This window comes from Motacilla alba, chromosome 18 (genome assembly GCF_015832195.1).
Source record: "Motacilla alba alba isolate MOTALB_02 chromosome 18, Motacilla_alba_V1.0_pri, whole genome shotgun sequence".
Taxonomy (NCBI): Eukaryota; Metazoa; Chordata; class Aves; order Passeriformes; family Motacillidae; genus Motacilla; species Motacilla alba.
The window spans coordinates 11,543,920-11,571,230 of record NC_052033.1 but is presented as its reverse complement, the minus strand read 5'-3'; the positions used below and the strand labels follow the sequence as shown (position 1 = coordinate 11,571,230).

The window sequence follows — 27,311 nt, the reverse complement described above, 5'->3', positions numbered from 1 at the left end:
GCGGTTCAGCGAGGGGGGACCACAGCATCAATGTCCACTGATGCCCCCCACACCCTCCACACCACGAGGCTCCAAGAGTTGACGGGGAACCCTCCCAGAGTGCTCGTCACAGGGTGAGGTGTTTGGTGCTGGGGAGAGGCTGCCTGTGCTGGCCAGCTCCGTGACCCCTGGCTGGCGGCCTCTCCAGCACCACGGGGTGGGGGGCAATGGTGGGAGCGTAGCCCACCTTGCACGAGGGGAAAAAGTCACAGGAGCACCCCAACATCCCCAGGAAGTGCAGCTCCAGGTCCCCTCCCCCTGCACTGCCAGGGACTGTTTCTGGGGAGCTGAAGTCACTCGCATTTGGGCTCTGAAGTCACATTTCTCTCTGCTTGTGCTACTCCTCCCGCACCTGAAAGCGTCACAACGCGGCACCGTCTCTGTCGCAGCAGTTGTCCCCCACGTGCCCCGTCCCAGGTGCTCCTGTGCTCACAGCCAGGCGCTTCCCCAGCCCCGGTGGCTCGCCAGGATGGCACAGGGCTGCCAGCACCGGCTGGGTGCACGGGGGGGACGGACTCACAGCCAGCTGCAGCAGTAAATAAAGATCTGATTTGAGCAAACCCAATCCCGGCTGCGCCCCTCATCCACGGGCATCTCAGCAGCTCCTTCCTCCACCCACCAGCCCCGGCTGCAGTGCTGACAGCAGAGGCGGGCACTGCCCCCAGGGCTGCCCAGCGGGAGTCCCCTGCATCCCAGTGACCCCGGGCCCTGCCACGCTGGCCCCACGGCCCCGCAGCGAGTCCCACTGCGTGCGAGATCCCTTCCATATGGGAGCAGCCAGCGGGGCTGCCAGCTCCCGGCTCCAGCGCTTGCCGCTACATCTGGAAACTCTTCTCACCCTTAATTGTTTCTAATGCCTTAACACACGGAGTGACTAATAAGACACTAATTGGGCGGCGTTAGCAGGGAGCGCTGGCAGTGCCCTCCGTGCCGGCTCCCAGCGCTGCGCTGCCGTGTGCTGCCATCGCCACAAATCCCTCCGGGCTCCAGTGCCTTTGCCTGCTCAGCCTCTCCCAGCGTGGTGGAAAACCCTCCCCAGCCGTGGGGAGAGCCCAGAGACGCCGGTTTCAGCCCTGCCAAACGGTCCCTGAGCTCCGGGAGCCAGGGCAGCGAGGGCACAAGGTACCCCCCCCAGCAGGGACGTCCCACACGCCATCACCCCAAGAGCAGAAAGGCACCAGGAGACCCCGGTCGCTCCCCTCTGACTGCTCACCACCTCTGGGCACTGGCACCGCTGGGCTGGGCTCGTGCTGGGCATTGCCCACGCTGAGCCAGGGCGAGGAGACAAGAGATGAACGGCCGCGGGAACGCACCTGCTCCGGCTGATTTACGGCTGGTGGGGAGCCAGGGCGGAGGACAGCTGCGTTTGGGACCCTCCTGTGCCCCAGAGAGCCGTGGGGTGACGTCCCCAGCCCGTTTCTGGAGCTGCCCTGTCTCCCTGGGAGCTCCCACGGGGCTGCCAGCCCTGCCTGCACATCTGCCGGCAGCACTGCACTCGCCAGAGCTGCTCGACAGCGGGAAAGAGGCACAAATCTTGTTACACACTGGCTAAGCCTCCCTGGGCATGTTTTCTATAAATCTCCTGGAATTTATTATATGATAACTAGCCTGGAAAAGCTAAATTAAATCCACAGCCAAGAAACTGACTTTCAAGTGTGACCTAATTTAGTTGCTGGAAAGGAAGGGAGGGAGGGAGGGAGGGGAGGGAGCGGGGATCCCGGTGCCAGCCGTTCCCGGGATGACCTCCCAGTGCAGCCGCACACCCCCCGTCCTCCTCTTCGCCGTGACTTTGGGGACGGAGCCGCGCAGCCTTTCATGTCTGAGCGGATCTCACACTCCCACTCGCTGGAACAAAAGCGCCTCAAGGGCTCCCCTGTCAGATGTTTTCCATTGCTCATCTCCAAGTCTTCCTTGAAGGAGCGCTCTCCTCCCGGGGGTGCTCCAGCAGGCTTGGGGATGATGGGGAGAGTGGCCGCAGGGGCTCCGCACTGGCTCCAGGCTGCTCCCCACCAGCCCAGGGAGCCCCAAGCTCGGCACCAGCACCCACACGCCCCGCGGCCGGCAGCCCCGAGCCTCACGCAGGGCCCAGCCAGGCTCCAGGAGAGGAGGAGGAAAGCAGCAGGGAGAAAAGCTGGACAGGGAAGCGGCTTGGCGGCCTGAGCTCCAGTGAGCCCATTTCTGCCCTGGCGCCCAGAGCAGGCGCTGGCAGCAATGGCTGCACTGACCCCACAGACAAGGCACGGCCCTCCCAATGCCGGGGCACGACGTGCACGATGGCTGGGGTGACAACCCGTCTGCCACCCCCTGAAAAGCAGCCCAGCCCCAGCCCCAGAGGCAGACACGCCCCAGTGCAGCACAAGGTCCTGGGAGAAACTCCCGGCGCTCCCACTTTGGCTCACGACAGCTGGCTCCGCAGTGCCGTGGGGCCGGCCAGGACCAGCACCCCTTCACCCCACTGGGGCGGCTGGCTGGAGGCTGAGCGGGCGCAGGAGGCGGGAGCAGGGCCAGGCAGGGCCCACGGGGAGGGCGACGTGGGCACAGCGGGATCGCGGTGCTCCGGCAGACCCGGGGGTGGGCTCGGGGCTGGCACGCGGGCGCGTGCTGTTGTTCTGGAACGGAGTGCACTGCCACAGCGGCATGTGGGAAGCTTGCATAATAGTGCCAGCCCACACTACGCCTGCTCCTTCCCAGCATGATCAGCCCCTTGCTTTCATGAGCAATAACATCCACCCAAAGTTTTCTAAAGACAAAAAAAAAAGAGCTTCAAGGTGATGCACAGAGCTCAGCTGCCTTTGCTGCCTCTGAACCGATTAATGCAGCTGGGGAATCCATCTGCACGGCCACGCTAATCCCACATTCTGGACAACCTGTACCCCAGCAAGGGACGAGGAGCCTCAAGCTCCCATTTGGTGATTCCCGAGCAGGCACCCGGGGCTGGGGCAGAGCGGAGGAGGCAGTGTGCAGTGAGCAGCGCTGCGAGGGGGGCACACACAGCCCCCTCACTGGGAGCCCTGCCGGTGCTGCACAGCCCCACGGGCACTCCTCCTGCCCAGGCACTGCCCTCGGCTACTGCCAGCTGGGAGAAGAGCAGTCCCAGCTCTGGGGGTCCCCCGGCACAGCAGCTGGTGGAGAGGAAGACAAATTCTGTGGCTGAACAGCCCCAAGCAGAGGCCAGTCCTGGGCACCATGGCTGCCACAGCGTGGCTGTGACTCTCTGAGCACCCACTGAACCTGCGGGTGCTCGCGGTGCTGGGAACAAACAGGGAAAACGCCTCGTCTGGAGGAGAGAGTCCCACTGCCTGCAGGAGTTTTATATTTCAACTCCTCCTCAAGCCGGTGTGAGCTCCCAGAGCAGACTGGTGTCAGCGCGAGGGGGGTTCCAGCCCATGTAACGTGAACTGACGGTGCTGGGTTCAGCCCAGGGCACACGGAGCTGCACGCAGCCCTGGGGGGAGTTTGCAGCACGGTCGGCGCCACAGCCGGGTCTCGGCGGGTCCAGGCGGGACGTGCAGGGCTGTGTGTGCATCATGGGCACGCACCCCCCTCCCAGCAGGGGCACCACCGAGGTCCTGCACGCTCCAGGACCTCCACACCCCGGCAGCCGGCAGGAGGGAGGCTGATTGACGCCCCCCAGACCCCCCAGGCCACATCCCACGAGGATCACAGCAGACGTGGCTCGTCCCACATGCATTCCCCTTTGCCAGGTCAGCACACAAGAGTCTGGACACACAGAACCTGTACCCAGGGCTGGCGCAAAGTCCCTGGAGGGCTGACTGGGAGCTGCTGCCCCAGGCACAGCCATGGGAAGCAGCATCTTCATCCTCAACCAAAAACTATCTCCATGCCCTCCCCCACCAGGACTGCTGGGTGGAAACGACATACCTGAAGACCAAGAGCAGGTGCCTCAGGTGTGGTGCCAGGTGGGAGCCCACGCTCGCGTTCACCCCTCCGCGCCGTCAGGAAGAGCCGTCGGGGTCTCACAGCAGCAGTTTCTCAGCCTGAAAGAGAGAGGGAGAGGCTCCAGTGCCGTCCCTGTGTGGGCACCGCCGCTGATAACGGAGGAGGACGCGGCGGAGCTCGGCACGCCACGGCCCCGGGACCCGCACTCCTCCACCAGCACAGCTGTGTCACGGCTGGGAGCAGCTTGGGAGCAGCTCTGGCACGGGCAGAGGCAGGACCCTGCCCAGGGGCAAAGCCCCTGAGGAGAGGGAAGCGTGTTCAGCCCAGGGAGCGGGGTCTGGCCGCACGGGGCACGCGGCAGGTCCCAGCTTACGGTCCCCGCTGGGACACGTCCCAGTCTCTGCACTGATGGGAACTGCTGAGGCTGGTCCTGCCTCCCTGAGAGCACCAGCCCTGGCTTCTGAGGAGTGCACAGGATGGAGGAAAGGAAAGGCAAAGACTCCTTCCTAAAGGAACAAAGTCCCCAACCCACCTGTTCCCCCGGAGGCTCTCTGGAGGCCACCGGCAGCTCCAGTTTGATTTTCCCCGACCCAGGTTGGACGGGAGATAATTTAACAGCTTGTCCCACTGTAATGAGTCTTTCTCCCTGTTCCCCCGGGCAGCCCATCCATCACAGCACAGAGCAGTGACGTCCCCTGGCACCTCGGCCAGGCAGCCCCCCCGTGCCGTGAGTTACGACGCCTGCACCGCGCGGTGGGATGGGCTCAGAGCTCCGGCTCCACACCGGGAGCTGAGATTTATCCCCTCAGTGGAACGGGGGCAGAAGCCAGGAGATAAGTCACAGCAGAGCTGCAGGAGTGGCGCTCAAGGTCCTCCAAGGTTGGCTCACTGAAAACCCAGGAGAAGGGGAAGACAAGACCTGCCCGCTGGTGTGGCTGCGAATCCCCTCCTGACGCTGAACCAGCCACGGCCAAGAGGGAGGCGGGAAGGGAGCCGGGCCCCAGGCTGGCTCCGCAGCAATCCCTGGGGCAGGCTGCCGCCAGGGCTGTGTGAGGTGTCTCCCAAACACCATGCCAGCACATCCCAAGAACCCCGGCAGACAGGGATGGGCTTCCCGGCAGTGCAGAGCCAGTAAAAATCCAAGAGGCAGCCTCCGGAGGCGCTTGGATGCTGGCCCCAGGAGCAGACTGGAGGCACCCGCTCTGGGACTGGCACCTGCAGTCACCCAGCACAGCGAGCATGCTGCTGGCAGTGGGCACCACCCCTGCAATGGGCACAGACCACAGAGAACCCGCAGAGATACACTGAACATGGCAGGCACTCCCCAGACTCGCTGGGATTCCCCTCCTGCTTCGTTAGTCCTGCTCATTAGGCTCTGCTGCCGATCAGCAGGCACAGCTAGAGCGTCGCTCCCCAGCCCTCCCATCCCAGCCTCTCTAACGCTGCTCTGTCACAGGCGGTCCCCAAACCCCCCCTGGTGTCCCCTAAACGCCCCTTGGCTGTCCCCTTCCACGGGCTCTGCCACTAGAGTGGCTCTGTGGTTTGTGAGTGACCAGAGCCACGCTGGAGCTGGGGGCTCAGGGGGCTCACACTGCGGGGTTTGCCCCCCCTGAACCCCTCCAGTCATGGGCAGCAAGTGCAGGACCAGACAAACCCCGGGAAAACCCAACTGCATCGCTGAAACCAACTGAACGCGGCAGGATTTTTTCAGCGCTTTCTATTTTCAAAAGCAAACCCATGTGAGTGCAGCACAGGGCTGGCACGTTCGCCACTGGTGTCAGGGGCCCAGCAGCATCCCTCACCATCGGCAGCATCCCTGCAGCACCCCGCCACCGGGAGAGAGTTCCTTCCCCAGGAGGGATGGAGAGTGAATTGCAGATCCCTGCGGGACATCTCCCCCAGGAGCCAGCGGGCTTTTACTGCACACTAAACCACAGCGATTAGATCAACAAGCCAACCCCTGCAAGGCTGAGAGGTTTTATCAAAGCCAGCAGCACCTCGGGGAGGAGATGGGAAGATGATGCAGCTGCCCACAGCATCTGCAATCCCCGGGCCAGCCTGGCGGCTGCTGCAGGGGCAGGACCAAGGCTGTGCCGCTCGGTTCCAGCAGGCTGAGCCTCCGCCGCCGCCTCCGCGCTCCCGGGTCCCGGCCCCGGCCCGGGGCCTCCTGTCACACCCCACCGTGGCAGTGGGGTGCCACAGAAGAGCCCCTCAGCAGGCAGGGCTGGGGGCAGCAGGAGCCAGGGAGGCAGGTGCCCGCGGTGCTTTTCCCTGGATCGCAGAGGAGCGGGAGAGGAATTTTCTTCCAGCAGCAAACTCGCCGAGGCGGCACTCGGCACCTGCGCAGCCCCAGCTCCAGCTCTGCTCCAGCCCGACCTGCAGCTATTTCCCACTTATCTGCGCCACAGCTGATCCCTGTGCAGCACAACACGGCGCTCGGTAATAGGATTTTGATGCTAAACAGAAGATGGCTTTTTTCCCCGGGTCTCACTTACGTCACACCTGGAGGTATCCATGGCCGTGGAGGTGACACTGAGGAAGGCTAAAGAGTTTCAACTCCTGCGCTGAGGGAGCAGCTTCTCCTTCAGCTGCTAGACAGCAGAATCACAGCGATCTAGCACTGCCTGCCCTCGTCGTGCCCCCACCCCAACACAGCCCTGGGGAGGGCAGGGAGGAGAGCACGCCCCCACTGCCACAGCCCCACTGCCCCCCTGGCTGGACCCGCTCCTCCCCCGGGGGTGAGCAGAGCCCCTCGCTGGGCTGGGGAAGCCGGCATCCCACGGGCACACCTGCTCCCAGTGCCCCGCGGGCCCCAGGGGTGTGCTGGGGGAGCCTAAACCCCCAGGCATCACCTGCAGCCCGCGGGCATCACCCACTCCCGTGGGCACAGCCGCCGCCAGCGCTCCCCCAGCCCCAGGCACTGCTGTCAGCTGTAATCCCGCGCCACAGGGACCACCCACACGCCACAGCAGCGGCAGCAGCAGCACAGAGACCGGCTCGGGTGGCAGAGCCACACTTGCCTCGGGGAGAGGGGAGGAAGGCTTGTCACCCCCCCTGCCACCCTCCTCCCCACAGGAGCAAGAGCAGCCCCCACTGCCGGAGCTGGGGAAGTCTCTGCCTGCCACAGACAAAACCAGAGCGATGGGAACCACCCCCGTGGTGGGTGCGGGTGACAGCTCACCCGTGGGAACGCTGCCGGCGCGGCGGCAGGGCTGGCACCGGGGTGGCAGGGCTGGCACCGGGGTGGCAGGGATGGCACCGGGGTGGCAGGGATGGCAGGGCTGGCACCGGGGTGGCAGGGAATGCACCGGGATTGAGGGGTGCACACTAACCATGGGGTGCACACTGACCACAGAGTCCCACACTGGCCACGGGGTGTGCACTGACCACGGTGCACACTGACCACGGGGTGCACACTGACCACGGGGTCCTGTTACTGACCACAAGGTCCCATACTGACCTACTGACCACGAGGTGCACACTGACCATGGGGCACATGCTGACCACGGGGTCCCTGACCACTGCCGTGGGCAGCTCCGGCCGTGGCCGCAGCAGTGCCCAGGCCAGCCCCGCTCTGGCTGCTCCCAGAGGAGCACTGGCCCTGCAGCGAGGGAACACAGCACTGCGCAGGCCAGCACGGCCCCGGGGCAGCTGTGCCAGCCCGGGGCTCAGCCACACGGAGGGTGCGCCCACGGGCAGGGCAGTGCCAGCAGCCGGGGCAGCCCTCGCCGTGGCGGAGCATGCCAGCAGCTGGCTGCAGTCTGTTTTCCTGCACGAGTGCATTAGGCATTCCACACGGCGCTTTTGCTGTAAATCACTTCCTATTCAGCCTCGCTGCTGAGGGTCTCTGAAGGTCGATTTTCCATGGTTATGACAACAAAAACTAAAATTGGGTCAAACCTGAAAGGTATTATCTTTCTCCAAGCTGCTAAATGCACAATAGTAATGAGGTTGGTTAAGCAGTTCACCCCCAGCCTGCATTATTTGCTCTGAAGATGTATTAACCAGTTAAATGAGCGTGATAAGGCAGCCCTGCGCATTCCTCCCACCAGCCACACGGCAGATCTGAGGTTCTGGGTCTCCACATCCCCGTTAATAACCGAGACCCACCACACGGCCCCGGGCCAGGCTCGGCCCGGCCTGACCCACGGGAACACAAAGGCAACTTTAAAGGCATCCAGCAGCTCAGAGCCACTGGAAAAAAATAATTATCGTTCCTCCTCCCCTCTCTCTTTCTTCTTCTTAACGCTCTCCCTCCTCCAAGCTCCTGATGAAAGAACGAACCCACCGCCTGCCCCACCAAAGGCGGTTCAGCCCCGTCCCTGCACCGGGATGGGGGATTATCCCTGGCAAACACACGCAGCCGACCCGGCTGCCAGCACCCGGCACGGCACCCAGGGGGTGTGGAAAACCCACCCAGCACCCCGTGAGCACTGGAGGGCACCTCGCCCCAAAAGAGGCTGCATGCCCACGGCAGAGCTCGCCATGCAGACCTGCTGGCAGCGTGCAGGATGGGCTGCCCAGGGAGGCCCCACCCCAGCGGGGCCGCAGGACCAGTTGTGGGACACAAACAATATTTGTTTTTATGGGATTTCTGCCGTTTTTCCTAAAACAAACAGCCATTAACGTAAATATAACTGGTGTAAACAAGCATGACCCCAAAATCCATGTGCAGCTGTATGGAACAGGGAAAAGGGAGGGAGGGAGGTTGGTTGGGAGAGAGGGAGGGGAAACACTTTAATTAATCTCTAAAATGAATGAGATGGGAAAACTCGAACTGCAGGGAAAGCATCTGGTGCTGCCGCAGGAAGGGGCTGTGCTCTGCTGTGTAACACCAGAGCTCTGGCTCCCACACCGGGCACTCCACGGCACCAGCCACGGCTGGGAGAGCCACAGCACACCCAGAGCACCCGGGGAGGGCAGCCTGCCCTGTGCCAGTGCCGTGTGCCGGAGCCAGGAGCCAGGAGCATCCCAGGGGCTCGCCGCTGGTGAGCTGCTGCAGCTCCCAGCTCCATCCCCAGCCAGAGCAGGGGCATCCCCAGGATCCCCACGAGCAGCCTGTCCCGACAGGGCACGGGGACCAGGGCAGGGAGCTTCCCCTCCTGCAGGAGGGGCCCTGCCACCAGTCAGGGAGCACACGGGAAACATCCAGAGAGCCTCAGGGCACCTCTCACGGTGATCCAGCTGGGGCTTTGCCAGGAGGAAGCTGCTGCATGGAGAAACGCCAGCACTTTCCAGCACAGAAGGATGGATGAAGATCCCAAGGTGGGATCTGTGCTGGCAGCTCTGGAACCAGCCCTCTGGCCTCCAGGCACCACCTCCCGTGACCAAAACGTGGCTGTGAACCGCACCTGAGCACCAAGGGAGAGAGAGAAACACCACGGAGCAGATCCAAGGAGCCCCAAGATGGAGGAAAGGGCCTGAGGGTCAACCAGAGGCAACAGCAGATCCACAGTTCAAGGGGACAGCAGTGGATCCACACTGGGCTCTTCCAGGTCTGCCCCAGGACAGCTGCCCTGCTCAGCCCCAGCACAGCAGCAGCTCAGGCACGCTCACACCCTGCCCCAGGACAGCAGCTCAGGCACACTCACACCCTGCCCCAGCACACCTGGAGCTCAGGCACACTCACACCCTGCCCCAGGACAGCAGCAGCTCAGCCACGCTCACACCCTGCCCCTCTCCAGGCCAGGTCCTGAGGGATCATCCTTCATCCCAAGCCTGGAGATCAAATACTCAGAATCCAGGATTCTCCTCTTGGAGAATCACGGAGCACCAGCGCAGCTCCTCCCAGGGCAGAGCTGGCAGAACAGCCATCACCGCCGTGGTGCCCAGCTCTGCCGGGGCAGTGCCCGCCCGGCACGGCGCTCCGCTCTGGGAAGAGCTGGTCCCTCGTCCCCTCACCAGGGTGCAGCCCCCGTGCTGCCAAGGCTCCTCAGGGGAAGGCTCTGGGATGGGCAGGAGGGACGATGGCACCCCCAGGGCTCACCCAAGCCCTGAGCTGGCCCGGGCAGGGCTCTGCCAGCCCTCCTGGCCACCGCACGGCCACAGCTCCCAGCACACGTCCTCCCCCCTGCCCTTTCCAACACGGTGATGGCAGGGAGCTAGAAATGCCAGGGACAGCATTCCTTGTTTCAGAAAGGCAGATCGTCCAGAGACTGGCACCAGCCCAGGGCCCGTGAGACCTCCCCACGTTTACAGCCAGCACAGCTGAAGAGACACAGCAGCTTTAGTGAACCTGGCTAAGGCCTCACGGGAAAGTGACAGCAGGATCCGAGTGACCTGAGAGCTCCAGCTCTCCGTCGGGAAAACAAAAGTGACAGAAGGAAGGAGCCTGGCAGCCCCAGGGACTGCGGGGAGGGGGCTGCCAAGGGACAGGGCCAACAGGACACGTCGGGACACCACACCCTGCCCAGGGAGCAGGGACCAGGCAGCTGCTGGGACAGCAGAGCATCACTGCTGGAGCACCCTGCACTGCCTGCAGCACTGATCCAGCCTCCCCCTCCTCCTCCTCCTCCAGGGCCTCTTCCTCTCCTTCCCCTCTTTGTCATTCCTCTCAGCTCACGCCTCTTCTCTGCTCTCCTTCAGCTGCTCGCAGCAATAATCCAGGGCACTGACGCCCCAGCAGATTGCTCAGCGCCGCTCCCCGCTGCTGACCGGGGTTTCAATTACTCCCCCGGCCGTGCCAGGGCTGCTCCCCAGCTGCACCGGGCTCTCCCCAGCATCCCTCCCAAAACCTGCCTGCACCACCGGCGGGGAGAGGCAGGGAGCAGCCGGCACCTGCACTCCCTGGGGCTCAGCTGGGATCGGCTCATCTTCCAGGCTCCCTCCAAGGATTCTCTCGGCAGCCCCGGCCCCCCAGGGCTCCCCGGGCCAGGCGAGGGCAGCCAGGGGCAGCGGGGCAGCAGCCGGAGGGGCTGCAGGCTGCCAGCACGGCGGGTGTGCCTCGGGGACAGGGAAGGGACGAGGCTCAGTGTCCCTCAGAGGATGCTGCTCAGAGCCTCGTGGCACGGGGCTCTGCAGAGGCAGGGTCGGCACAGGGAGCAGGCGGGGGCTCGGCAGGAATTGGGGCTCTGCAGGATCCCCAGAGCACCCCAGGCAGCCCCCAGCAGCTCCTGGCACAGCCCCCTGCCAGGGCATCAGCCAGGCAGCACCTGCGAGGGTCTCCTCCCCAGAGAGGAGGATGGGTGTGACAGGGAGAGCAGCTGCCGCTCAGGGGGACCCTGAAATTCAGGAGGTGAAGCGCTGAGCCCCATTCCCAGAGCGGAGCTGAGCAGGGCAGGACACACTGACACACTCCTGGGACCAAGGGACAGGCCAGCAGTGTGACGCCAGCCAGCCCCGTCATGTCCCCCACAAGGCCGTGTCTGGATCCCGTGGCCAGCTTTGGGCTCCCCAGTGCAACGGGACTGACACACAGGAGGGAATCGTGCAGAAGCTCACGGTGACGCTCGAAGGCTGCAGCACAGGGCAGAGACACAGCGGGAGCGAGGCAGGGGCTCAGCCCAGAGCAGAGGCTCAGGGGCACCAGGGAGGTTACGGGGAAATCAGGGCCAAGGCAGGAAGCAGGGGGGGCACTGGAGCTCCAGCTGCATTGTCCTGTTTCCCAACAAATCCATCCATCCATCCATCCATCCATCCATCCATCCATCCATCCATCCATCCATCCACCCCAGCAGAGCAATTTTAGAGGCGAGCAGCAGCCGCCACAGAGGCACACAGCAGAGGCAGTGCCAAGCGCCAGCCAGCACAGCCTGCCTGCCCCCTGCCCGGCACGGCCCCAGCCCCCGGCCCACCTCACGCTCAGCCAAGGGAGCAGCAGTGACCCAGAGGAGCGGGGGGTGCCCCACGACCCCCAGCACCAGGCCCCCCGCTCGCTGCCAGGCTGCAGATCCCCGCGTCCCGTCCTTTAATTAACATTCCTCGTGTAAAGTTGGGACTGTAATTACTGCGACTGATTACCAGGCCGAAGGTAGCCCGTCTCCGAGGGAGCGGATTAGCCGCGGCTCTCCGGAGCTCCTGCTCTCACCTCGGCACTGCCGGCGCATTCCAAGCAGGGCCTCCAGGCTGCCCGGGCAGTGATGAACGAGCGGCGCTGGCCCCGCTCCTGCCCTGCCCTGCCGGGGCACCGCGGACCCGCTCCCAGCGGCGCTGGAAGAGAGGAGGATGCTGGATGCTGGGAAGGGATTCCCAGAGCCCCCACTGTCCCCACACCACGCAGGGCACACAGGATATGGCAGGGAGAGGAACACACCACCCAGGCCGCACGCTCCTTGGATGTGAAAACACGGGGAACATCCCACACGCCCAGCTCGGCTCTTCTCTGCCCACCAGCCGCGGTCCCGGGGTGTGACACGGCCCCAGAGCACGGCCTCATCAGGCAGGGAAGGCAATCAGCTGTAATTAACGGCTGCTGCGGGCAAAGCGCGGCACAGGGACCTTTCCTCCTTCTTTTCCCCAAGACTGCAAAATAAATTATCCTGCGAAGTTAGCAGAGGCTGAGCTATGGAAACAATTAAACAAAAATTAAATCTAATTCATTTATACTCGGAGCACAAAGTGGATAATGTGGGGGTTTTCTTTGCTCTCCTCTCTTTGCCTTGGTGTTACAGAGGACTATTATGGGAAATTAATCACGGGGAAAAGCAATGAACGTGATCTATCGCTCTTTAAAAGTGCACTGTAGTGATTATATAAAAATCTATTAGAGAGGCCAGGAAACAGCAGAGTGACACCATTTAAAAGGAAAAAGGAGACCGGGCTGGTGGCAAAGGGATCGATTTCTTAACTGACGGATCCACGGCACAGGGAGCGGGAGGAGGCCGGACCGCGGGGCGGCCGCAGGGCTGCGCAGCCCAAACCCCGGCCCCGCTCCTGCCGCAGGGAGGGCTGGCCCCGGGGCTCCAGCGAGCACAACCTGGCCCTGGGGCTCCAGCGAGCACAGCCCGGCCCCACATCCCGCCGCAGGGAGGGCTGGCCCCGGGGCTCCAGCGAGCACAGCCCGGCCCCACATCCCGCCGCAGGGAGGGCTGGCCCCGGGGCTCCCGGCGAGCACAACCTGGCCCCGGGGCTCCCGGCGAGCACAACCTGGCCCCACATCCCGCCGCAGGGAGGGCTGGCCCCGGGGCTCCCGGCGAGCACGGCCCGCAGCGACGGCCGCCCCAGCATCCCCCGCATGGCCGGTGGCGCTGCCCCATCGCGGGGTGCCCAGCGAGGTGACCCCAGGCTGGCAATGACGGCAGAGCAGACCCCCCTGCCCGGCCCCCGGCACACGCTCGGCTCTTTACGGCGGTGATAAAACCTTCAGCAGGCACGTTCCACCGTAAATCCCGGCCGGCCCCGGGCCAGCCTGACGCTTTAACGACACCATCAATCCCCGAGGAGCCCGAGGAGGGGCGGGGGGACCCCCGGGCTGAGCCCCCCGACCCTCCGGGGGCTGCGGCACAGCGGCGAGTGGCCGCACAGCTGCAGGCGGGCAAGCCCAGCCCAAGGATCCCGCATCTCTGGGCTCGCCCACGGCCACTGCAGACAGCCGGTGCCATCACCCCATGGCCACCACCTACAAACTCCCCCAGTCCCACAACAGCGCGGGCAAGCGCCCCTACAAAGGGAATTTCATGGCAGCGTCTCCTCCCCACCAGGTGCGAGGAAGGCAAACACACCGCACTCCCTCCACTGCATCATTTAAACGATTTGGGGGGGAAAAAAAGAGTGGAAAAAAACCCCTTTGATCTCAGCAGCCCGCTTGTTTAGCCCATGCAGGGATTTAATTGAGAAGGGATGTCCTTGAATGAATGCAGAGATGTCCTCGCTCCCCAGGAAGGCTGCCGCGAGTTGAACAATCCCCTGAACGAGGTTTTCCGCTCATCCAGGAATATTCTGGGACAGCACAGCCCCGGGGCCGCTGCCGCATGTCACCCATCCGTCACGGGAATGCCACGGTGGGCAGGCTGCCGCGGCACAAGGACGGGGGCGGGGGGCCCCAGGGAGAGGCGCTCCCGGGGCTGGGGACACCACTGAGCCCCCAAACCCGGCGCAGGGGGCGAGGAGCAGCCCTGCACCCAGCGGGATGGGGAGCGGGGCTCCCTGGGCACGGCAGAGGGGCTGCAGGAGGGACACGGTGCCCGGAGGAGCCGACAGAAGGCAGCGGCAGCCGGTCCCCAGGAGCTGGAACTCACACCCGGGGTGCCAGCCCCGGCCCCTGGCAGCGCCATCCCCGCCGCCAGGCTGGGCAGGAGCGGAGGAGCCGCAGCCCCGGCAGGGAGCTCGGCACAGCGGGCAGCTCCCGCTCATCTCCTCTCGGCCTGCGAGCCCCACCAGTGCCCAGCACCCCCGGCATCGCTGCCCCTCCTCTGGCAGCTCCCTCCGGCCCAGCCCAGCTCCCTGCCAGCGCAGCGGCTCCTGCCGAGGACGGGAGCCAGCCCTGGGGATGCCCTGGTGCCGCACACCTGCGAGGGGAACAGCAGGGGCACTGACGGCCAGGAGGGGCTCCTCAGCGCTGCACGCACAGATTTGGGCCCTTGCATCTCCTGCCCCTGCCGCAGCCGGTGTCAGGCGCCGATCAGCATCATCATCCTCCTCCTCCTCCTCGGCGCAGCCGCGTGGGTGCCTCTGCCGCAAGGCTCCCTCGCCAGGGAAGCGCCGCGCTATTTTAATCCGGCATCTCCCACCAGCCCAGCGAGGATGGCTGCGAGTGCAGCCCCGGGAGAGCTCTGCCCCGCGCCCCCTCGGGCGCCAGGAACACCCCGAGGCTGTGCGCGGAGGGAGGCAGGAGCGGGCTGGTGGCCCTGGAACCAGGGAGGAAGCTGCTTTTACCCCGGGAGAGAATTCACGGTGGAGAGGGCGAGCGCAGGGAGAGGACATGGGAATTCCCAGCTCATTAAAGTGCTGGCATCTGTCAGCCCGTGGTAACAGCAGCTCCTCTTCTCCTCATCCATTTCAGCTCTTGTCCTCCCCCTGCCCAGGGGACCTGCGCTCAGCTCTGCAGTCTCCCCACCGCCGTCGCGCTGCTGTGCCACCAACTGTGCCACCAGCACGGGCCAGGGCAGAGCCACAGCGATGCTGGGGGCCCACAGGGACGCCGGGCAGCTGCAGGGCTGGTGCTGGGTGCCCGCACGGACACGAGTGGGTGCTCCTGCCGTGCCCTGCCGCAGCTGTGCTGGAGGAGCAGCAGCGCTCCCGGCCCTGGGCTGGCTGCGGTGGCTAAAGGCGAGCTGATTAAAGCAATTAGGATTTTAAATAGCAACACCAGAGTGGCTCATCAGCGCTGAAGAGGCAGTCAACTGACAGGCTGAGGAGCCTATTTAGGGATCCTGTTTGCCTGAGGATCCTCAGCGGGGCCCCAGGGCTCCCTCGGAGAGAGGGTGCTGGCACAGGGGTGCCCCAGGCACCCCAGAGCCCCCAGAGCCCGCCCGGGGACACAGAGCAGCCCTGTCAGGGAGAGCCAAAAGGGACAGCCCTGCCCACGCAGCCAGCTCTGTCCCCTGCCCTGCGGCCACGGGGACAGCAAGGAGCACCAGAACTGCCAAGGAGCACCAGAACTGCCAAGGCATGCCCGCTGCCCACTCCTCCCTTTCCTTAGGAGTGTTCATTTCCTGTAATAAAGGCTGGGGAAGGGAACGTGGAAGGAATTTCGCAGGGTTTCCCAGGAGGCGCTGCCGCGCAGCAGCAGCCCCACGGCAGCAGATAAAGTGCCTTTTCAGCAGCTAAAGCCCCACACGCACGTTTTGCCTGCTTGGGATCGAGGGCCGAGATGCTGGAGATTGAGGCGGCCTGGTGGGAAATCCATCTGGTTTGGAGCACGTGGATCTCCCGTCACAAAGGAGCCTGGACTCGCACACAGAGGCGAGAGCAGCACAAGCAGCCCTGAAACGCTCCATGCCCTTCCCTCGGCTCATTCTCTGCACCTGCCTTTGCTCCTGGCTGTGCTGCCCGATGCCGGGGTGCCCAGGGCACAGTGCCAGCCTGGGCACCCGCTGGGCCCCCAGGGACAACGGGGGGACAGCTGCAAGGAGCTCCCCAGTCCTGTCTCCAGGGCCCTGCGGCCCAGGGCTGCGCTGCTGCTTCCAGCACTCCCTCCTGCAGCTGCACCCCAGGGGATGGGGAGAGCTCTGCACCCCCGCTGGATCCCCTCGCCCTCAGATGGGGAAAAAGAAAAGGGTGGGAATGGGAATGAAGGGCAGGGGCAGAGAGGGGACAGGAACAGGGGCAGGGCAGGAGCTGCAGCCCAGGCACAAGCCACTCGCCGGCTTGCTGCGAGCTCCGAGATGCCGTGGGAGGGAACTGGCACAGGCGCATTCCCTTTATTTATAGGCATTGCTGTGGCACTCCATTAAACGCTGTGGTGGAGACATTGTAGTGCGAGGAGTGTTCGGAGCCGTTTAACACCTCTTCGTCGGCAAAGGCCCATCTAACTCCTGCAGCGAGCTGGGAGAGTGCACACAGCAAGGGCAGCAGCAGGGAAGATGCCCTCTCAGCCCTGGCTCCACCGGGGAAGGAGACCTTGTGGTCCTTGATGCACTTGTGGCAGCGCATCCATGAGCTCCATGCGAGGTCTCCAGGCCAGCGGCCCAGGGGCCGTGTTCTGCAGCAGGACACACATCCACACCCTGCCCAGCTCCCACGGGGCTGCCTCTCCCCAGCTGCTGCAGGGTGCTGGTGGCACGATTGCACGGGTGCTGGTCAGCCCTGGCACCCACAGGCCCTGCCTGTGCCGGCCCCAGCATCCCCAGGTCCTGCTGAAGGACGGGGCCTGCCCGAGGGAGGGCACAGGAGTCCCTGATGCTCAGGAGAAGCTCAGTCCCAGCCTTCCCTGGGTCTCTGTAACTGCTCTGCAGAACCCCCCTGTGCTTATCAAGGTGCCGAGGGGCTGAGCTGGTAAAGCTCCGGATCCCAGGAAAGCCGTCAGGGGAGAGAGCTCAAAGGAAAGGCTGCCGAGTGCACACCGAGGTGAGCTCTAATCGCACTGCTGCAAATCCTGCCGGCCCTTTCCCCTTGGATGGCTTTGCCCCCTGCTCCCCCCTGCTGCGGAGCTTGGCCTGCCCAACCCCGGACAGCCACGGGAGCACGCAGGGAGCTGCTGCTGGCCCGTGGCAAACGCCAAAGCACCGAGCTGAACCACAGGGAGATCCCCCACGCTGGGCCATGCCACTGAAGCACCACCAGCTCCTGGGGAGGCACATTCCCCCAGCTCTGCCAGGGCACTGCCCCAGCACCCAGCAGCAGGGACCCTGAGCCCAGCAGGGCAGGTTTGGCACAGCCCAGCAGCTCCCAGTGCCCGGGCAGGAGCTCTCCTTTGCTCTGCCCGGTGATGGACCCTGACCCCAGCAGGGCAGGTTTGGCTCAGCCCAGCAGCTCCCAGTGCCCAGGCAGGAGCTGCCCCTTGCTCTGCCCGGTGATGGACCCTCTGAGCCCAGCAGACCCCGGGGAGCCAGGGGCCGGCCAGGGGCAGCGGCTGTGGGTGCCAGGGCTCGCCCCGCCAGCTGCTCCCGCACACCCGGCCCCGGCGCTTGCAAATGGATGCAATTAAGTCGATGCCGCGGCCGCCCGTAATTGCTGTTTCCTCAGCCTGGCAACACGACCCCGGAAGCCCCCATTATACTAATCACTGTCACACACACACAGTCGCAGAACACATAAAAAGCCGGTGTGCCTCGCGCTGAAATACAGCCCTGCCGAAGGCTGGGCCGCGCCATAAATCTGCTCAGCACTTAACACTGCCGGCTAAATGGCCCCGCTTAATTACAGCTCCATAAACAGGGCTTTATAGCGGCATCACCGCCGTCCAAAATCAATCCTGCTGATGGACAAAGGACTCGTCTCCTGCTGCCCCGGGGCTGGGCCACCCCTGCTCCCCTGCATCCCAGCTCCAGGAATCTCCATCCTGGCCCCGGGGGAATCTCCATCCCGGCTCCAGGACTCTCCATCCCGGCCCCCAGGGAATCTCCCTCCATCCCGGCTCCAGGAATCTCCATCCTGGCCCCCAGGGAATCTCCCTCCATCCCAGCTCCAGGAATCTCCATCCCGGCTGCCGGGGACTCTCCCTCCATCCTGGCCCCGGGGGAATCTCCATCCCGGCTCCAGGAATCTCCATCCCGGCCCCCAGGGAATCTCCCTCCATCCCAGCTCCAGGAATCTCCATCCCAGCTCCAGGAATCTCCATCCCGGCCCCGGGGGAATCTCCCTCCATCCCAGCTCCAGGAATCTCCATCCTGGCTCCAGGAGTCTCCATCCCCTGCCCGTCTCTGGGCCGTGCTCCACCCAGCCTTGGTCTGGCGCTGCCACAGAGCCACAGCCAGGGCATTAGCATGGCAACCCACACTGCTCTCTGTCAATTATGCTTCAGTATTTGAGCTCTAACCAGCTCCAAATTGAATCAGGGCAAAATCATCAGTATAAAAAGTGCCCGCACCAGCCCTTCAATTCCAGCACTGGAAAAAAAAAAAAGTTCTACATCTCATAATGGCCTTCTACCCCATAATGAACAGGAAAAATAAATTAGATTCCCAGCTAAGGGTATATTTATACAATTTCATTATGTGCCCATGAGCAAGTCTGGTTTTCACCAAGATAAAAATGAGCTCTCAGCAATGCTCGTGCTAAATAAATGGAGTGATTTAACAGCTTAACAAGGAGTGCGACAGAGGGGCTGCGGAACTGTGGCAAAAATGGAAAATAAAAATAAAAAATATCAAAATGCTCGTGTTTCCTGCGCTGCACTGGCACTGCCGGGTCAGAGCCACCCAGGAGGGAGGAGACAGCGGCGCTGGGACTGTGGCAGCATCCCAGGCTGTGAGCACTCGTGTCCAAATGAAGCAGTTGGGAGCAGCTCCTGACTGCTTCAGCTTCTGGTGCTCGGTGTCCAAGCGATGCTCGTGAGCCAAAACCAAAGTCCCAGTGCCTCTCGTCGCTGGCAGCCCGTGGGCCCAGCTCGCTCTCGCACTGCCACGGCAGCCCAGGGATGCCAGGCCACGAGTGCCAGCTGCCTGCAGGAGCAGGGAAGATTCTTGAGGCAGCTTTGGGGCTGGGAAGGGATACGTGCAGCCTGGAAGTCGTTCCCAGACTCTGGAAGCATGGCTCCTCTCCCAGAGCTGCTGGGATATTCCCAATTCCTCCCTCCCTCCCTGCCAGTGGAAGCAGCCTCCTGATACCCAGCTCCCTCCCCCTGCTCCACCTGCAGCCCTTCTGCTGCTGGGGGCTGCGGCGCGTGTTCCCCCACCCTGGAACGTCTCTCACGCAGCCAGGAGGGACCTGGCCAGAGTTCGGAAGAGCTCCTCACCCTTCCGAGGTTATCTACCCCCAGGGAAGGCTCCTCCATCCCACCTTCTGCCGCTCCGGAACGGAGCCCGGCAGCTCTCCCCAGGCCCCATCCTGGGCCACGCATCCGTCTGGGCTCGGCCCCGTGTGCCTCCTCCAGCACAGGCAGGCTGATCCCAAATCCCACACCTGAACAGCTCATCCAGTGAATGGCAGAGCTGCCAGCAGGCAAATCTGTCCCCTCAGCATCAGCAGCAAAGCCAGAGCCAAGCAGTTGCCTTTTTTTTTTTTCCCCCCTCCTTTTTAAATCAATCGCGAGGCCACACGCTCCATCGGTGGATCCGGAGACCAGGAGCCATCTCCGAGACAGAGCTGCTGGCTCGGCTGCCTGTCACAGCTCTCCTGCCACAAGGTGACATTCCCCCTCCATCCTCCCCCCCCGGGAGCCGGCTGGATGAACAGTCCGGCGGGGCTTTGGAAACACGCGTGCCGGGAGCTCCGAGCCCGATTCACACAGGAGTGCCCTCCCCTGCTCCGGAGACCGATCACCGGCGCAAAGGCGAGCAGGGGCTGTGCTCAGCGTCCCCCGAGCGCGGCCGGAGCGGGGCTGAGCCGAGCGCGCTGCCCGGAAAACGAACCATCGTGACAGGACTGGTTCCGAGCGCCTGCCGGTTCCGAGCGCCTGCTGGTTCTAATGCCTGCCGGTTCTGAGTGCCTGCCGGTTCCGAGCGCCTGCTGGTTCTAATGCCTGCTGGTTCCAAGCGCCTGCCGGTTCTGAGCGCCTGCTGGTTCTAATGCCTGCCGGTTCTAATGCCTGCCGGTTCCAAGCGCCTGCCGGTTCCGAGCGCCTGCCGGTTCCGAGCGCCTGCCGGTTCCGAGCGCCTGCCGGTTCTAATGCCTGCCGGTTCTGAATGCCAGCTGGTTCTGAGTGCCAGCCGGTTCCGAGCGCCTGCCGGTTCCAAGCGCCTGCCGGTTCTAATGCCTGCCGGTTCCGAGCGCCTGCGCGCTCCGGGCACACACAGCACCGGCCCAGGAGCCTGCCTGCGCTGCATCTCCCCGGGGGGAACCACGGGGCAGCACCAGCTCGGCTCCAGCCCGGAGGAGCTCAGCCCCCACGGGCACAGCCTGCTCACAGCCCTTTCATCCTTAAACACCCGGTTAAAGGCAGCGAGAGCGCCAAGGATGCACCCCTCGCTCTGCGGGGCAGCTCCCGGGCATCCCACCAGAGGAAGCTGCAGCTGGAGAACAGCCGAGCCCGGCCCTGCCCGGCCCCAGGGGCACCCAGCAGGGACCCTAACCTGCTCCCCGGGGTTCCTGCCCTGAACTGAGCCGAGCTCTCCCCAGTCACACCAGCCCTCCCCACAGCATGCCTGCCCGAGGAGAGAAGGGAAGTCTCCAAGGGACAGGGACCATCCCCGTGATGCTCTGGAATTCCTTCTGTCTGCCCCTCTAACGTAGCAAACAACCAGATCATTTCCACCACACCAAGCAGAGCTGTTTCCCAGGCTGCCAGAATCCTTCACAACCCCCAGAGGATCAGCAAATGATTTTTCACTCTTCCCTTTGGTTTGGAGAGAAAACGGATCTCGGCTCAATCACAATTAGAGCGAACTGCAGCTCGTGGGCAGGGAAAGCTGCGGTTCCACGGTGTGACAGGAATGATCTAATCAGGCACCGGGTCAGATGGCCAAAACACAAACCCCTGCAGAGATCAGGGCTCGTTCCTGCCCAAGCCAAGCTGCCCGGGAGCGCAGGGGGGTGACGGAGATCACACAGCAGCACAGGCACCACAGCACGCTGCTGCAAACCAGAGGAGAGCACCTCTGACTGTGCCGGGCCTTCCTCCTGGGAGGAGGAGGAAGGCTCCCACACGTCCCTGCTGACGCTGGCAAACCACCTCCCCAGCCGGCAGGGCGGTCTGTGCCAGCTCCCCGGGGTGGAGGAGCCTGGGCAGCTCCTGCAGGACGCCCCATCTCTCTCCAGCTCCCCCCCGAAGGCCCCGCAGTGCCAGTGGAGGGGTCCCACTGCAGCACCGGCACCAGAAGGGAAAAACAATTTGCCTTCTCAGGCAACCCTTGCTCTGCCCTTCCCGGGTGCCCCTCTGCTGCCTGATCTGCTCCTCGCCCCGGACCAGGGAGGCTGCAGATTCAGTGGGGCTGGACACCACAGATTAGATTGCATCTGTCTGGGTATAAATAATTTACTGCTTGATGGTCAGAGTGAATTTAATTAGGTCTTGTTCTCCTGATAGAATCAGCCCACCGCTGCTAAAGCATTTCACTCCGAATTAGCCTGAGAAGCACTAACAAGGCAGCGCTAATTTTACACACACGACATCCCCCACAGTCTCTGAAAATACAGCTCCACAGAGCAGGAGCAGCGCCGGCCCTGGGGGCTGGGAGAGGGGCAGCGAGGGGGCCGAACCCGGGCACAGCCCGGCCGAGGAGGGGTGCGGGGAGGCGGCACGGGTGGCACACCAACCCCATCCCTTCCCCTTCCCGGGGACTCGGAGAGGGGGCAGCGGGCAGGCAGCCTGTGGCTGGCAGGGCTGGCACTGCTGCCTGCCGGGTCCCCTTCTGCCCGGGGAGGGGCTCCCTGCCAGCTGAGCGCCCGCCTCACCCCCTTCCTCCAGCTCCCGGGGCCGCGCCAGGCCACTGCAGCTGGAATTGCTGCCACAGCCTCGGAGCAGCCCCAGCGCTCCGGGGGGACGCGTGCCCGCTCACCTGGAAGGGAGAGCGGAGGGGGAAGGCAGGGCAGCTGCGGGAGACAGGCACAGAGCGCTGGGCAGTGCTGGGTCTCGGCCCCCCCAGCCCCGAGAGAGGACTCTGGCACCCCACGCTCAGCATCCTGCCCAAGCCCAGGCTGCACGCTGGCCTCGCCCAAGATGGAACCAGTCCAGGAGGGGCTCAGGCAGGACCCGAGGCATGGAAGGGGGCAGAAAGGCCCCAGCCCCCAAACCCTGCTGTGTTCCCACAGCCCTGGAACATCCTCACCCATCTTCCCTATGCCCAGCACGGAGCCCCCGGGCTCTCCTCTGAGGACAGAGCCGCTCTGCCCGCAGCGCTTTCCAGCTCCTGCCCCTGCTCTGACCTCCTCCGTCTCAGCAGGAGTTATGGTGCCCGTTCAGAGCCTGCCCCAGCTGGCACCGCAGCTGCCCGTGCCACACCGAGCCCTGCTGATGACCCCCGAGCCCCCTGAACAGCGAGGGGTGACCCGCCAGTCACCACCGCCCCTGCAGACGCACATCCGGGGCACTGCCACCCAAAAGTGGCATTTTGGGGACGTGGGACTGCACGGAAAGGCCCCGACAGCAGCGATGCTCTGCCTTGTGCCAGAGGGAAGCTGCCTGAGAGGGCCGTGGGGGGAGCTGAGTGCTCCAGCCGACCGCTGCCTGCAGCAGAGGCACCTCAGCACGGGTGCCCCCCGGCAGCTTGGTGGCCACCATCCTGCTGGCACAGGAACAAAGCAGCTGGATTTCCTGAGCCTCGCTCAGTGAATTGCCCGCAAAGCTGAGGTGCCCACAGCCCCCGGCAGCTGCCAGGAGCCCCACGGGCAGAGGCCAGCCCTCCGTTCACCCCAGCCCCTGGCCGCTGGGCCACTGGTGCCGCAGACAGGGAGCATCCCCCGGGCACAGCAGCACGGGGGGAGAGCAGCATCCCTCCCTCTTCCCTTTTTTCCTCCCTCCAGGAGCTCATCCTCTGCCCAAGTCCCTCTCCCCCACCAGGAGCAGCCCGTCCCACCTCGCCCTCTCTCCTATTTACGCATAAGCCAGGCTGACAACTCCTCTTCATCACGGTGTCAGAGCCTTCCTCGGCGGCCATGCATCTCAAGCAGGACAGCACCATAAATATTGCATAGGAGGTGTTTCTAATCTAGTTACAGGCTCAGCCTCTCACGCTCTTCCATCAGGAAGCCTTGGATTGAAATTGAAGTGTATTAGTATAATTTTATCAGGTTTTATTAAGCCCGGGGTCTCACGTTTTTGATATATAGTTTTAATTAAATTTTAAGTCAAAGAATGCAGTTGTTCATATTTTATCTCGCCGTGGCACATCGGGAGGAGGCAGTTAATCAGCGAGCACCAAAACATCCCTTCTCCCGCGATGAACGGGGGGAAACTTTGCCAGCAGGGCCCAGCTCCCCTCCCTCGCTCGCAGCCCAAGCGAGCCCCTGCCCAGCTCCAGCCAGACCTGGAGCCCTCTGGCCTCCCGTGGAGCATCCCACAGGAGCACTCACACGTGGAGCGTCCCACAGGAGCACTCACACGCGGGAGGAAGGGAAAAGTCCCAGGGCTGAGCAGGGCAGAGGGAAGGTGGCCCCCGGGCAGCTGGCACCGGGGGCTGCTCCCGGCTGGGCTCAGCAGCAGCAGCAGCTGCCACTGGCAGCAGGAGAGCAGGGACAGAGCCAGGAGCTGGCTCCAGCACCAGGAGGGACCTTCAGCCTCCCCTCAGGGCAACCACGGCGCTCTGGGCTGAGCCAGGATAGTTCCCTCCCTCCTGGGAAAAGGGGATCCCAGCCCTCGGCCGCGGGACTGCCCACGCCTGCAGAGGGTCCCCAAGGGCGCAGCAGCCCCTCAGGGATGGCACAGCCCCCCCAGCAGCTGCCAGCTGCACTTCAGAGCCGGCAGCACCAGCATGGCGCCCTTCCTTCTGCTAAGAGCAGCGTGGGGACACAAACGTCGAGGTCTGTGCCTCTGCCAGAGCAGCAGATGCCATCGCAGCTGGCGCTGCTGCTGCCCTCACCTCGTGGCTCCCTGCCCGGGGAGGGCCGCGACTCCCCGGGGACACAGGGCCACAGTGGTGGCAGATTGCTCCCGGGACCTTGGGAAAGGCTGATTCATCCTGGCTGGAAGGAGCGGCAGAGCAGAGGCAGCTCACCCACCCCGGGCACCGTGACACGTCTGGCTGCAACTGTGCCCTCCCCGTGCACGGCTGGGGCAGCACCGCTGCGTGCCAGCCCCCAGGTGCCTCCCAGCTGGAGCACGGCAACCCCTCTGCTGGCAGCTCCAGCCGGGCTGGGGTCTCCAGAGACCTGAGCCAGGGCATCAGCACTCCCAGCAGCAGAGCAGGGGGAACGGGGGCTTTGGGGACGCAGAGCACACCCCCCGCGTGTGCCACCACGGCCTTGGCTGGGGCCAGAGACCCCAGAGGATTCCTGAGCAGGGAAACAGCTCAGCCCAGACACATCTCCAGTCCTGGAGCTTCCCTGCTGAGGGAAGCAGAAGAGCTGAGCGCAGACCCACCTCTCCCAGCTGAAACGCTGAAAAAAATGATCAAACCTGCCAAAATGTACTCAATTAGAAACCATTTGCAGTGCTATCACATTACAAAAAAATAAGTCTCATCTTTCCCACATGGAGGTCCCCACCTGGAAGAGCAGCAGAAACCACCAAGCACAGCATCACAGGTGACAGGTACAGCCCTGCCAGTGACAGCCACGTCACCAGTGCACCCCAGCAGACCGTGGTGGCCCCAGGGGGGTAAGGGACCACAGGAGCTCTCAGTGCCCTCCAGGACCGCTCCAGCATTCCACTGCCTGCCCAGACAGCCAGCTCTGTCCCGGGAGCAGCCGAGGCTCACAGCCAGGTGACAAAACACGGCAGCGCCGTCCTTGCACGAGGAGGGAGGGAGGGAAGCCCAGGACGAGCAGGAATGGTTCTGCTCATCAGCTGCAAGACTGATAGACCTGGGGGGTGGGGAGCAGCTTGTGCATTTCCTTCCTTCTCCTTTGCAAAGAAACTGGGATTTGGGCTTGGATTTGAGCTTCATCCAGAAGAAAATAATTTCGTTTGAAAAGGAAGCAGCTGGATTGCCCAACACGCTCTGTCCCGTTGAAACAGGATTTGAGGCACAGAGGAGTTCCAGGCCAAGCAGCCCCGCTCCTGCTGCATCCCAGCGTGGGGGTCACCCACCCTGGGGCCACCAGCACCTCAGCCTGACAGGAGGGACATCCTGGGCACAGGAACCCTAGCACAGGCAGCACCCAGCCCGAGACCACGCCAGCAAAGGCTTCCCATGCACAGGGGCTGCAGAGATCACTGCCGGGGGGCTGCAGGGACCCCCACTGCTGGGGGGCTGCAGGGACCCCTCACTCCCGGGGGGCTGCAGGGATCACTGCTGGGGGGCTGCAGGGACCCCTCACTGCCGGGGAGCTGCAGGGACCCCTCACTGCCGGGGGCTGCAGGGACCCCTCACTGCCGGGGGGGCTGCAGGGGTCCCCCACTGCTGGGGGGGCTGCAGGGACCCCTCACTGCCGGGGGGGGGCTGCACAGATCACTGCCGGGGGGGGGCTGCAGGGATCCCTCACTGCCGGGGGGGGCTGCAGGGACCCCTCACTGCCGGGGGGCTCCAGGGACCCCCACAGCTCAGACCCCACAAGCCGGGGGGGGTGCTACCCCCAAACCCACCCAGCACCCGTGCCCACGGGCACCCTGCCACCCGCCCTGGCGCTGCTGGGGCTGCGGGTGCCTGTGCCGAGGTTTCGGATAAATCGGAGCCGGGCAGCGCGAGGGCAGGGCGGCAGAGCTGGGAGCTCGCTGCGCGGCACTGCAAGGCGAGTATTTATATCCTCCCGGCGCAGCAGCCCTTTGTAAAGGCACGGAGCGCGTACAGGCAGGGCTGTCAGTTCAGCCGTGTGTTACAAGTGTTTGATATGGAGATTCTGGCAGTGGGAATGGATGTACCTCGCTGAGAGGTTTATGTAAAATGACAGCTTCTGGAAAATGAAGCACTCAGATATTAAAAAAAAAAAAAAAAAAAGAAAAAAAAGAAGAAGAAAAGTACAAACAAAAGGGAGGGAGGGGAGGCCTTCACTCTGCGAGGCCAAAGCAGATCTCTCCTCCCGGCTGGCCCCGAGCAGCTCCCAGCCCAGCCCGCGACACAGCACCGACCCCAGCAGCTCGGCTGGGCTGGTTCAGCTCCGCACACGCCGGAGCTGCCCCACTTCCATCCCATCCCATCGCATCCCTCCTCCTCTCCTGTCCCCTGTTTACGGGCTGCGCCTTTCATCGCCGCTGCGCGGGGGCGTGCGCGGGCGGCGGGAGGAGGATGCCCGGGAGCGCTGCTGCCAGCGGGCCGGGAACGCGCCGCGACTCCTGCACGGCAGCCTGGGACGAGGGACACAGCCCCCACAGCGCCGGGCACCGCCCGGGCCCCTCCCCGGGCCACAGCTGGGACGGGGGATGCGGAGTCGGGCAGTGGCCGGTCCCCCTGTCACCCTGCCGGGGCACGATGCCGAGATCCACACCCGACAATGAGCCTGCACCGGCAGACTCTGCTGGTGGAGGCACTGCAAGGGGAAGGGAGCCCACCCCCGGGCAGATCCAGAGCCGTTTCCTGGGGAGTGAGGAGCCTTTGCTCCCCCACTGGCTCCCACCCCTCACCTCACCTCACCCGACTCCGCCGCGGCAGCGAGGCAGACACAAGCACCCCCAGCAGGGCCATCTCACCCGGGAAGGAACGTGGCAGCAGCGCCCAGGAGGCTGAGCCTGGCTCGTCCTTCCGAAGGCACAGCCAGCTCCTTCCCTTGGCTTTACACCCGGCCCCAGCCCCGTGCCGCGGCCGAGGTGGAAGCAATTCCTGCTGCAGCCATAATGATCCATAAAGAAGCTGACTTGTTTCTTACCTCTCTGAAATGAAGGATGGTGATTACCCTCCATCCCAGTCCACAAAGCCTAATCCAAATTGATGGCCTCCCAGAGATTGCTTCTCCTGCCTCTCACCAATCCAATACCCAGCTCCCCTACACACATCTACTCGGGAGCAAAGCGTCAGCGTCGTTCACGCGGGCTGCGGCTGGAAGGGCCATTTATCCTGCGGGAAGGGCTCCTGGACAAGACATTACGTTAACAGCACGCTAGGGAGAGGTGGCAGCGCCAGTCCTGCTCCTCCAGGCCACGGGCAACAGGGCAGGGACCTGCTCCAAGCCCCTCAGGGAGGAACCCCTGTAAGGGACCCCTCTGCAAGGTGTGGAGGCGCCGAGGAGCAGCAGGGCTGGGCACGGCTCCGGCTCACTGGAAACACCCTGGAGCAGGACCGACAGCAAAGGCAGCGGCTGGAGCAGCACCATCCACGCCAGCAGCGCAGCACAGCCACCCAGGGAGCTGCCCCTCTGTCCCCACA

General features: G+C 64.0%; 1 protein-coding gene across 14 annotated transcripts in view; it reads right to left on the bottom strand.

Annotated features, from left to right (window-relative positions):
* The window catches only part of RBFOX3 (RNA binding fox-1 homolog 3), a 134,261-nt gene that overhangs the window by 66,599 nt on the left and 40,351 nt on the right, over positions 1-27,311 (bottom strand). For 13 of the 14 annotated variants that reach the window (XM_038156999.1, XM_038157000.1, XM_038157001.1 and 10 more), the window contains exon 2: positions 3,922-4,037. The gene's annotated coding sequence lies outside the window, so the exon portion shown is untranslated. Of the gene's footprint in view, positions 1-3,921; positions 4,038-6,434; positions 6,530-27,311 lie in introns of those variants that run through there. The other variant, XM_038157003.1, reaches the window with a different exon arrangement.